We start from the raw sequence: 10,000 nt of genomic DNA, 5'->3' as shown, positions 1-10,000 counted from the left end.
CTCCGAAACGCGAATGAATTTCTCCCTTCGACCTTTCGGGTTTCTCAGGTTTACCCCTAAACGGTTTCACGTACTATTGAACTCTCTCTTCAAAGTGCTTTTCAACTTTCCCTCACGGTACTTGTTCGCTATCGGTCTCGTGGTCATATTTAGCCTTAGATGGAGTTTACCACCCGCTTAGGGCTGCACTCTCAAGCAACCCGACTCTGAGGAGATCCCTCCCGCGATCGACGGCGGTCGCTACGGGCCTGGCACCCTCTATGGGCTGTGGCCCCGTTCAAGAAGGACTTGGACGCGCCGGACGATCTCGGGATAACGGAACCTCCCTAACACCACATTTCCCGGCGCCCGGTATCGGCCGCGGGATTCGGTGCTGGGCTCTTCCCTGTTCGCTCGCAGCTACTGAGGGAATCCTAATTAGTTTCTTTTCCTCCGCTTATTAATATGCTTAAATTCGGCGGGTAGTCTCACCTGCTCTGAGGTCGATCGATAAAATCATTATATATATATATATATATATATATATATATAAATATATATATAAAACGTAGACGTGAATTTCGAAACGGTTCAGCGTTTATATTTAAAACCGCTATATCCACCACTCGTTACGCGGCCGCAAACGATCAGACGTCGGACACCTTTTCTTCTTATCGAGAAAATAACGGACACGACGATCGTCAATTTTGCGCGGACCTGCGACATACGCGGGCGGTTTTAATTACGCTCGTCTCTCGCGCTTTTAAGCGAGCGCGACGCGACGAACCGGTGCGTCGAAAATCGACGTCGTTCGCAAACTCGGTCGCGTTCCTTAGAACGCGGCCGGAGTTTCGCTTTCGCGTTTTAAAACGTCGCGAGACCGGGTAGGAGAGAGATCGCGCGCTAAGCGCGAACGTGCTGTTGCTCCTCACTCCTTCCCGCGCTACACGTCCAACTCGCTCCGACGTTTCTCGCGCCTCGCGGGCGAAAAAACCGAGCAGTCTTTAAATTGGATACGACCCTCAGCCAGGAGTGGTCCGGGAACAGAATCCGAGGACCGCAATGTGCGTTCGAAATGTCGATGTTCATGTGTCCTGCAGTTCACAAGTTGACGCGCAATTAGCTGCGTTCTTCATCGACCCACGAGCCAAGTGATCCACCGTTTAGGGTAATCTTTTTTCGATCGGTTTAACGCTTTTCGTCTCCGAAAAAGAGTCGTCGGCGTTGTTATCGACACATACATTTTTTTTACGGAAGGCGAGGTATATACCTTTCGACGTAAAAAAAAAAAAAAAGTTCGATTTCGGGCCGGTCTATCCGACGGAACACTTCGCCGCGCGCCCTTTGTTCTTTATTATTCAGACGGTAGGCGCGCGCGCGTTCGCGTTCGGACGACCCGCGCCGGTTTAAAGTTTATATACACACCTCCTCGCGGGTCGCGGGTGGGTGTAAGTACTTTTCGGTGCTCCGGGCGAATATCGTTTGACACCTTGTCGACGGCGAGCGCGAAACTAGGTTTCGCGCTTCGAGTTCCGTCTAGGTACCCGGAATTTTGTCGGCGCTCCTCCTACTCCTACTCCTACTCCTCTCTCCCCTTTTTTACGGTGGTCGAGTGGTCGTCGTAGTCGTCGAATTTAATCGCGGCCGACTTAAAGATCGACGCGAGATATTTTCGACCGAGCGTCAGCGACAAAAATTCGTTCGACTAAATAAAGACAAACTGTGTAATTTTTATTATCACTTTAATGATCCTTCCGCAGGTTCACCTACGGAAACCTTGTTACGACTTTTACTTCCTCTAAATGATCAAGTTTGGTCAACTTCCCGGACACATCGACGACGCCGAAACGCCATCGGCGTATCGGTCCGAAGACCTCACTAAATCATTCAATCGGTAGTAGCGACGGGCGGTGTGTACAAAGGGCAGGGACGTAATCAACGCGAGCTTATGACTCGCGCTTACTGGGAATTCCTCGTTCATGGGGAACAATTGCAAGCCCCAATCCCTAGCACGAAGGAGGTTCAGCGGGTTACCCGGGCCTCTCGGCCAGGGAGGACACGCTGATTCCTTCAGTGTAGCGCGCGTGCGGCCCAGAACATCTAAGGGCATCACAGACCTGTTATTGCTCAATCTCGTGCGGCTAGAAGCCGCCTGTCCCTCTAAGAAGAATTGTTTGTACGCAGACAGTAAAAACCGCGCGCGACAACGGGGCGAACCCCGAGCCGGCCGGCCTTTGAGATGTCTAAATACGCCTAGTTAGCAGGCTAGAGTCTCGTTCGTTATCGGAATTAACCAGACAAATCGCTCCACCAACTAAGAACGGCCATGCACCACCACCCACCGAATCAAGAAAGAGCTCTCAATCTGTCAATCCTTCCGGTGTCCGGGCCTGGTGAGGTTTCCCGTGTTGAGTCAAATTAAGCCGCAGGCTCCACTCCTGGTGGTGCCCTTCCGTCAATTCCTTTAAGTTTCAGCTTTGCAACCATACTTCCCCCGGAACCCAAAAGCTTTGGTTTCCCGGAAGCTGCCCGCCGAGTCATCGGAGGAACGTCGGCGGATCGCTAGCTGGCATAGTTTACAGTTAGAACTAGGGCGGTATCTGATCGCCTTCGAACCTCTAACTTTCGTTCTTGATCAATGAAAACGTTTTTGGCAAATGCTTTCGCTTCTGTCCGTCTTGCGACGATCCAAGAATTTCACCTCTAACGTCGCAATACGAATGCCCCCATCCGTTCCTATTAATCATTACCTCGGGGTTCCGAAAACCAACAAAATAGAACCGAGGTCCTATTCCATTATTCCATGCACACAGTATTCAGGCGAAGTTTTAGCCTGCTTTAAGCACTCTAATTTGTTCAAAGTAAACGTGCCGGCCCACCTCGACACTCAATGAAGAGCACCGCGGCAGGATTGAGTTGGACCGCCCGCGTGAACGGGCTAAGTCCACCGGCAGGACGTCTCGCGGCACGCCAGTTAACACCGCGGACGATGAACCGGCGGCGCGAGACACAAATTCGACTACGAGCTTTTTAACCGCAACAACTTTAATATACGCTATTGGAGCTGGAATTACCGCGGCTGCTGGCACCAGACTTGCCCTCCAATTGATCCTCGTTAAAGGGTTTAGAGTGTACTCATTCCGATTACGGGGCCTCGGATGAGTCCCGTATCGTTATTTTTCGTCACTACCTCCCCGTGCCGGGAGTGGGTAATTTGCGCGCCTGCTGCCCTCCTTGGATATGGTAGCCGTTTCTCAGGCTCCCTCTCCGGAATCGAACCCTGATTCCCCGTTACCCGTTACGACCATGGTAGGCGCAGAACCTACCATCGACAGTTGATAAGGCAGACATTTGAAAGATGCGTCGCCGGTGCGAGACCGTGCGATCAGCGTAAAGTTATTCAGAGTCACCAAGTTGAACGATGTCGGGCGCGAACCCGCCACCGATTGGTTTTGATCTAATAAAAGCACTCCTTCCGTCTCCGGTCGGACCTCTGTTTGCATGTATTAGCTCTAGAATTACCACAGTTATCCAAGTAATTGTGGGTACGATCTAAGGAACCATAACTGATTTAATGAGCCTTTCGCGGTTTCACCTTAATTTGGCTTGTACTGAAACATGCATGGCTTAATCTTTGAGACAAGCATATGACTACTGGCAGGATCAACCAGGGAGCTGTTCTACGTGTCGAGCGCGCCGCCGCCGCCGCCGCCACGGATGACGACGATCGGGCGCGGTACGACAACAAACAGTCTCTTTTTTAAAAATAATAATTACGCGCGCGAAACGCGTTTATTTTATTTTTAAATAGAAACAGACGCGACCACTTTGTGTGGCGGTGATAGCGTGCGAGTACGGAAATGAACCGTTCCCGACGCCACACTCGTTATTATTATTATTCGGACGCGATCCGTCCAATTTTTTTTTGTTGGTAATAAATATCGAGACGACGTGAGTGCGCGATCAAACAATCCGACTCGCGCGCGCATAATAAGCTTTAAAATGCGGCGCGCGTCGAACCGATGTGCCTCGGGCAACGAACGTCGATCGACGGAAATTTTCGGACATTCTCTCGATCACTCTTCGCTAGATTGAAAGCGACACGAGATTTCTCGAAAGAAACGTTCCGGATTCGCATATAAACTCGCTCGGTTAGATGAGAGTTATCGCAAATTTTTCGGAAGAAAAATATTATAGGGCGACCGCTTTCGAACCACGAAGTGCCAAATCTTACTTTAAAACACCCGCTAAGTTCGCGATCTAGCTGTATAAGGTGCGGAGCCTTAAAATGTTTTCGAACGCTCGAGCAATCGCTGCTACGAAGACGGGCCGATGGCAAACGAAAAACGGTCTACGTTCCCGTACCGATGAAGGAAACCAATTTTTCTTAAAAAATTGAACCCACGATACGAAAATGTTAAGCGAGCCAATTAATCGCGCCAAACGGTCGACTCGAAGGCGATCTAACGATCGAAAAAGCATTTTGCTCTGCGAAGGGAGAAGTGTCTATACGCACGACGCGGCGGTCGCGCTCGAGACCATCTCACCTATTATAGGTAACGGACCATTCCTTAGTCTTCCGAACGTTTCACGTGAAAACCCGAATATCGGCTGCGGCGGGCAAATAAAGTTCGGAGCGAAACTTTCGCTCGTGGTTACGTTCGATTTGGTTAAAGCGGGCACTTTTTCAAATATTTTTTTTTCTTTACTTACTTTTGTTAACTGACCGCCGGTTCCGGTTCCGACTTAAAAATAAATCGCCGTCCCCGGATTTTGTCGGACGATACTCTCCATCATTTTTAATTTCGGGTGTTTGCATTTTTTTTTCTCGCGATTTAATAAATTCATTATTAAACATTTATAAGTCCGTCTTCTTTAATATTGCGGACCAGCGGGAAGAGAGTTTTGTTTTTTTTTTTTTATTTTATTCATTTTAACATATACTCCCATAAAAGGTTTTTGCCGCTAGCCGCGAGCAGAGAAAAATAAGCAAAACTAACCGAAACAAAGCAAAAATAAGCAAAACTAACCAAAATTAACCGAATATAACCAAAATTAAACAAAACTAACCAAAAGGAACAAAAATAACCACAACTAAGCAAAATTAATCATAACAAACCAAAATTGGCCAAAGTTCGGCAAAACAAACCAAATTATCCAAAACTAAGCAAAATTAAGCAAAAGTAGTCAAAATTAACAAAAACAAGCCAAACTTATCCTGAACAAACCAAAACTAACGATAATTAAGCAAAAATAGGAAACGTTCACAAAAACTAACCGAAACGAACCATAACTAACTAATAGCGGCCGAAACTGGAAATAATAAACCAAAGTAAACAAAACTAAGCAAAATTAAGCAAAAGTAGTCAAAATTAACAAAAACAAGCCAAACTTATCCTAAACAAACCAAAACTAACGATAATTAAGCAAAAATAGGAAACGTTCACAAAAACTAACCGAAATGAACCCTAACTAACTAATAGCGGCCGAAACTGGAAATAATAAACCAAAGTAACCAAAACTAAGCAAAATTAAGCAAAAGTAGTCAAAATTAACAAAAACAAGCCAAAATTATCCTAAACAAACCCAAAACTAACGATAATCCTAACTAACCAATAGCGGCCGAAACTGGAAATAATAAACCAAAGTAACCAAAACTAGCGAAAATTCAGCAAAAGAAACCAAAATTAACCGTGTAACAAACCCAAATCAACCAAACCAAAAAAAAAAACATGCAAAACTTCACCAAAACGAACCACAATTCGCAAAAACTAAACAAACACAAACAAAATTAAGCACACTCAAATAAAAAGTAATCAAAACTACGTTCAACACGAACTGACCTAATTAAATAAAAAAATAGGAAAATTCAATTTTGCTAACCAAAAACGTCAATCGAAATAAACGCGAAACCGGGTTCCTGCCATTTATTTCGACGATAAGCACTTTTATCTAACTATGATTCGAAAAAAAAAAAAATAAGAAAGAAAGATATGAATAAACGAATTGATTAATATATAAAAATTGTGGTTCTGAAAAGAACCGTTTTTGGTGAATTTACACTCTCCAAGTCGACGCTCATTTATTTAGAACTGGTGTATTTTGTGACGGCTTTGGTCCCTTCACTGACGGCGTGCTTGGCCAACTCTCCGGGCAACAACAATCTCACGGCCGTTTGAATCTCTCTGCTAGTAATAGTGGATCGCTTATTATAGTGAGCCAAACGAGAAGCTTCGGCGGCAATCCTTTCGAAAATGTCGTTTACGAACGAATTCATAATGGACATGGCTTTGCTCGAAATGCCAGTATCCGGATGAACTTGCTTCAACACTTTGTAAATGTAAATTGCGTAACTCTCCTTCCTCCTGCGTTTCTTTTTCTTATCACTCTTCGAAATATTTTTTTGAGCCTTGCCGGCTTTTTTCGCCGCTTTACCGCTTACTTTCGGTGGCATTTTCTACAATCGATTAGACGCGCGCAAAGTAACGGACTGACAAGGCCCACACCGGGCCGCAGCTATTTATTTGAGAACCGAGTCGGCCGACAAGCTCCGCCCCCGGGCATCGTTCGCCGAAGCGCTAATCCCATTGGTCCATGCCCATGTCCTATAAATAGCGCGCCCACGGTCTGCGAGAGCGTCATTGTGCTGTTAACGTTCGTGCGTGTACTATTAACGGTAATAACGATGTCGGGACGCGGAAAAGGAGGCAAAGTCAAAGGGAAAGCGAAGTCTCGTTCTAGCAGGGCCGGTTTACAGTTTCCGGTAGGTAGAATTCACCGATTACTTCGGAAAGGAAACTATGCGGAGAGGGTCGGCGCCGGAGCTCCGGTATATTTGGCGGCCGTAATGGAATATTTGGCCGCCGAAGTTTTGGAATTGGCCGGTAACGCGGCGAGGGACAATAAGAAAACCAGAATCATTCCGCGACATTTACAACTGGCGATCCGAAACGACGAGGAATTGAACAAATTATTATCGGGAGTAACGATCGCTCAGGGAGGTGTTTTGCCGAACATTCAAGCGGTTCTTTTGCCCAAGAAAACCGACAACAAAGCAAAATAAAAATTGCGGCGAGGGAAGACGATGGGAAAACGGTCCTTCTAAGGACCACAAATACTTTTCTATTTGAGATTTCGTTTCGTTTATTTAACAGATTATTAAAAAAAAAAAAAAAAAGAAACGTTCCTTCTTTTTACGTTTTCTCTTTCGGACTATAAGAAAACCGGTATAATACCTCGACATTTACAATTGCCGATCCCAGGAATTGAACAAATTATTATCCGAAGTTAAGATCGCTAGGTGGTTCTGTTGCCTAAGAAAACCGACAACAAAGCTAAATAAAGTTTTCGCCGGGAAGGAAGACGGTTCTTGTAAGGACCACAAATACTTTTCTATTTGAGATTTCGTTTCCTTTATTTCACAGATTTAATAATCACACTAACACGGGGAGAAATTAAAAATTCAAAACTTACCTCGACTCGATAATGGTTTGTTGGGCATTATACTCGAAATAACGAATAATCTTTGGAACGTATTTTGTGGTTCTGAAAAGAACCTTTTTTTTTTTTTTTTGTGTTTCCGCAAGATCGACGAAAAATTTAGCCACCAAATCCGTAAAGAGTTCTACCTTGTCTTTTTAGGGCGTACACCACGTCCATTGCCGTTACCGTTTTTCTTTTGGCGTGCTCCGTATAGGTTACCGCGTCTCTGATGACGTTTTCCAAAAACACCTTTAAAACGCCACGAGTTTCTTCGTAAATCAATCCGGAAATTCGTTTCACGCCTCCGCGACGGGCCAATCTTCTAATGGCCGGCTTGGTTATTCCCTGAATGTTATCCCTCAACACTTTGCGATGTCGCTTTGCACCACCTTTTCCCAAACCTTTGCCGCCTTTCCCTCTACCGGTCATTTTTAATACGAGCCGAGTTCTCTGATCGATATATAACAAACAAAACCGTCCGAAGTGCCACGATCAACTGACCGAAAACGGTCCGGCGCTTCGGTTTTGTCGAGTCGGAATTCGCCACGCCCAAAAAGGTCGATTGGACCAATGAGAAGAGAAAACGCTCGGGTACAAATTAAACGGACGGACGTTCGTGCGGCCATTATCTGTCGACGAGTGTTAGTGATTTGGTGTTCTAGTACGTCCGCGAACGTGTTTTATTATCATGGCCAGAACCAAGCAGACCGCTCGTAAATCGACCGGAGGAAAAGCGCCCCGAAAGCAGTTGGCGACCAAAGCGGCGAGAAAAAGTGCACCGGCAACCGGAGGAGTTAAAAAACCTCATCGCTACAGACCGGGCACCGTGGCTTTGAGAGAAATTAGACGTTATCAAAAGAGCACCGAACTATTGATCCGAAAATTACCGTTCCAACGACTGGTCAGAGAAATCGCTCAAGACTTTAAAACGGATCTGCGTTTCCAAAGTTCCGCGGTAATGGCGTTGCAAGAAGCGAGCGAAGCTTATCTCGTCGGTCTTTTCGAAGATACAAATTTGTGCGCCATTCATGCCAAACGAGTAACGATCATGCCGAAAGATATTCAATTGGCGAGGCGTATCAGGGGAGAGAGAGCTTAAGATTAATAATAATCTCTTTTATTATTATTAACAACAAACCGGTTCTTTTAAGAACCACAAATCATTTTCCTTTAAGATTTCGTTAAAAATTGAAAATAAAAAATAAAACTTTTTCATTTATTAATTATTTGAGAACGGCCCGGTTGGATTTTTTTTTTTTCGCAACTAACGACGTCTTTAAAAAAAATTATTAGTGGTTCTGAAAAGAACCCCCCCCACTCCCCGTTGCTTTGTAAAACCGGACGAGTTTTTATTTCGACCTCTGGTATATTTGGTGACGGCTTTCGTTCTTCTGCTTTTTCGCGGCGGCTTTTCCACCGGTTTTCGAAGGCATTATTATTCACAAAGAAAAGCGGTCTTCGCGATCGAAATGAGAAAAAACCCCGGCGAACGTATTTATATCGCGACGGAGTCGGTCAACAAGCTCCGCCCCCTGTTCGCTTTTCGGTGGGAGGAGCTTGTCAACGGACTTTCTTCTCATATAAATACGTTCGCGGGGATATTTCTCTTAATGTTTGCGTGATCGTCGTCGGAATCGACTACGCTTCGTTGTTAAACGAGATGCAGTTTAAAATTCGCCGGCGGATAAGTTAGAATAAGTTTGTCGTAGGGAGAACGAAATGGAAAAGAGAAAAAAGAAGAAAAAGAGAAGTCCTTTTCGAGATTTTTTAATAAATTTATACTTATATATATTTTTTAAAGAAATCGTTTTCTATTTACCCCCGAGACGCCCGGGATTCGAGTTTGCCTTTGAAGATAGTTACGAATTCGATAGCGATTTTTTTTGTGGTTCTGATAAGAACCGTTTCGAAAATTTCGTTTTTTTTTTAAACACCCATCGACGTTCTCTCGGCGGTTCATTTCTTCTTTTTGGGCGAGACGGGCTTTTTAACTTTGCCGGAAGCGGCTACGGGAGGCGATTTTGCCGTTTTGGGTTTGGGCGCTTTCGGTTTCTTCGTCGGTCCCTTGTTTGATTTTTTGGCTTTCGAAGGCGATTTGGTTTTAATCGACGCCGCTACCGCCGTTCCGGCGGCGCCTTTGGCGGTTTTCTTTTCGGCGGATTTTTTAGCTGCCGATTTCTTCTCCACGGACGACGCGGCGGCCCCGCTTTTTCCTTTTCCCTTCGGAGAGGCGGCGACCGCCTTTTTTACGGCGGGCTTCGAAGAAGCGCCACCACCACCACCTGCGGCGCCAGATTTTTCTCCGGTGGTTTTTTTCGGAGACGCTTTCTTCGTTCTGGTCACGGACTTCTTTTTTTCCGAGGATGAGGACGCGGCTCCGCTTTTCGCCGAATTAGAAGTCGAAGACGCCAATTTGAACGAACCGGACGCACCTTTGCCCTTGGTTTGAACCAAAGTTCCCGCAGCGACGGCCGACTTCAAGTACTTTTTAATGAAAGGAGCCACTTTTTCGGCGTCCACTTTGTAGTTGGCGGCCACG

The 10,000-nt window shown here is 45.6% G+C and overlaps 3 non-coding genes across 3 annotated transcripts in view; all 3 read right to left on the bottom strand.

Annotated features, from left to right (window-relative positions):
* LOC132700262 (large subunit ribosomal RNA) overlaps positions 1 to 485 on the bottom strand; it is a 4,072-nt gene extending 3,587 nt beyond the window's left edge. The window contains exon 1 of the ribosomal RNA XR_009618617.1: positions 1 to 485. This exon is cut by the window's left edge and continues 3,587 nt beyond it. This is a non-coding gene — a ribosomal RNA (large subunit ribosomal RNA).
* A 510-nt stretch (positions 486 to 995) lies between these two features.
* Positions 996 to 1,150, bottom strand: LOC132700260 (5.8S ribosomal RNA). The gene has a single exon (XR_009618615.1). It is a non-coding gene; the product is annotated as a 5.8S ribosomal RNA (ribosomal RNA).
* A 572-nt stretch (positions 1,151 to 1,722) lies between these two features.
* LOC132700261 (small subunit ribosomal RNA) lies at positions 1,723 to 3,653 on the bottom strand. The gene has a single exon (XR_009618616.1). It is a non-coding gene; the product is annotated as a small subunit ribosomal RNA (ribosomal RNA).
* Between the last annotated feature and the right edge of the window lie 6,347 nt (positions 3,654 to 10,000).

This window comes from Cylas formicarius, unplaced genomic scaffold, assembly GCF_029955315.1.
Source record: "Cylas formicarius isolate icCylForm1 unplaced genomic scaffold, icCylForm1.1 PGA_scaffold_40__1_contigs__length_27096, whole genome shotgun sequence".
Lineage (NCBI taxonomy): Eukaryota > Metazoa > Arthropoda > Insecta > Coleoptera > Brentidae > Cylas > Cylas formicarius.
Note: the sequence above shows the minus strand (reverse complement) of the source record. Positions and strands in the feature narration are given on the sequence as shown.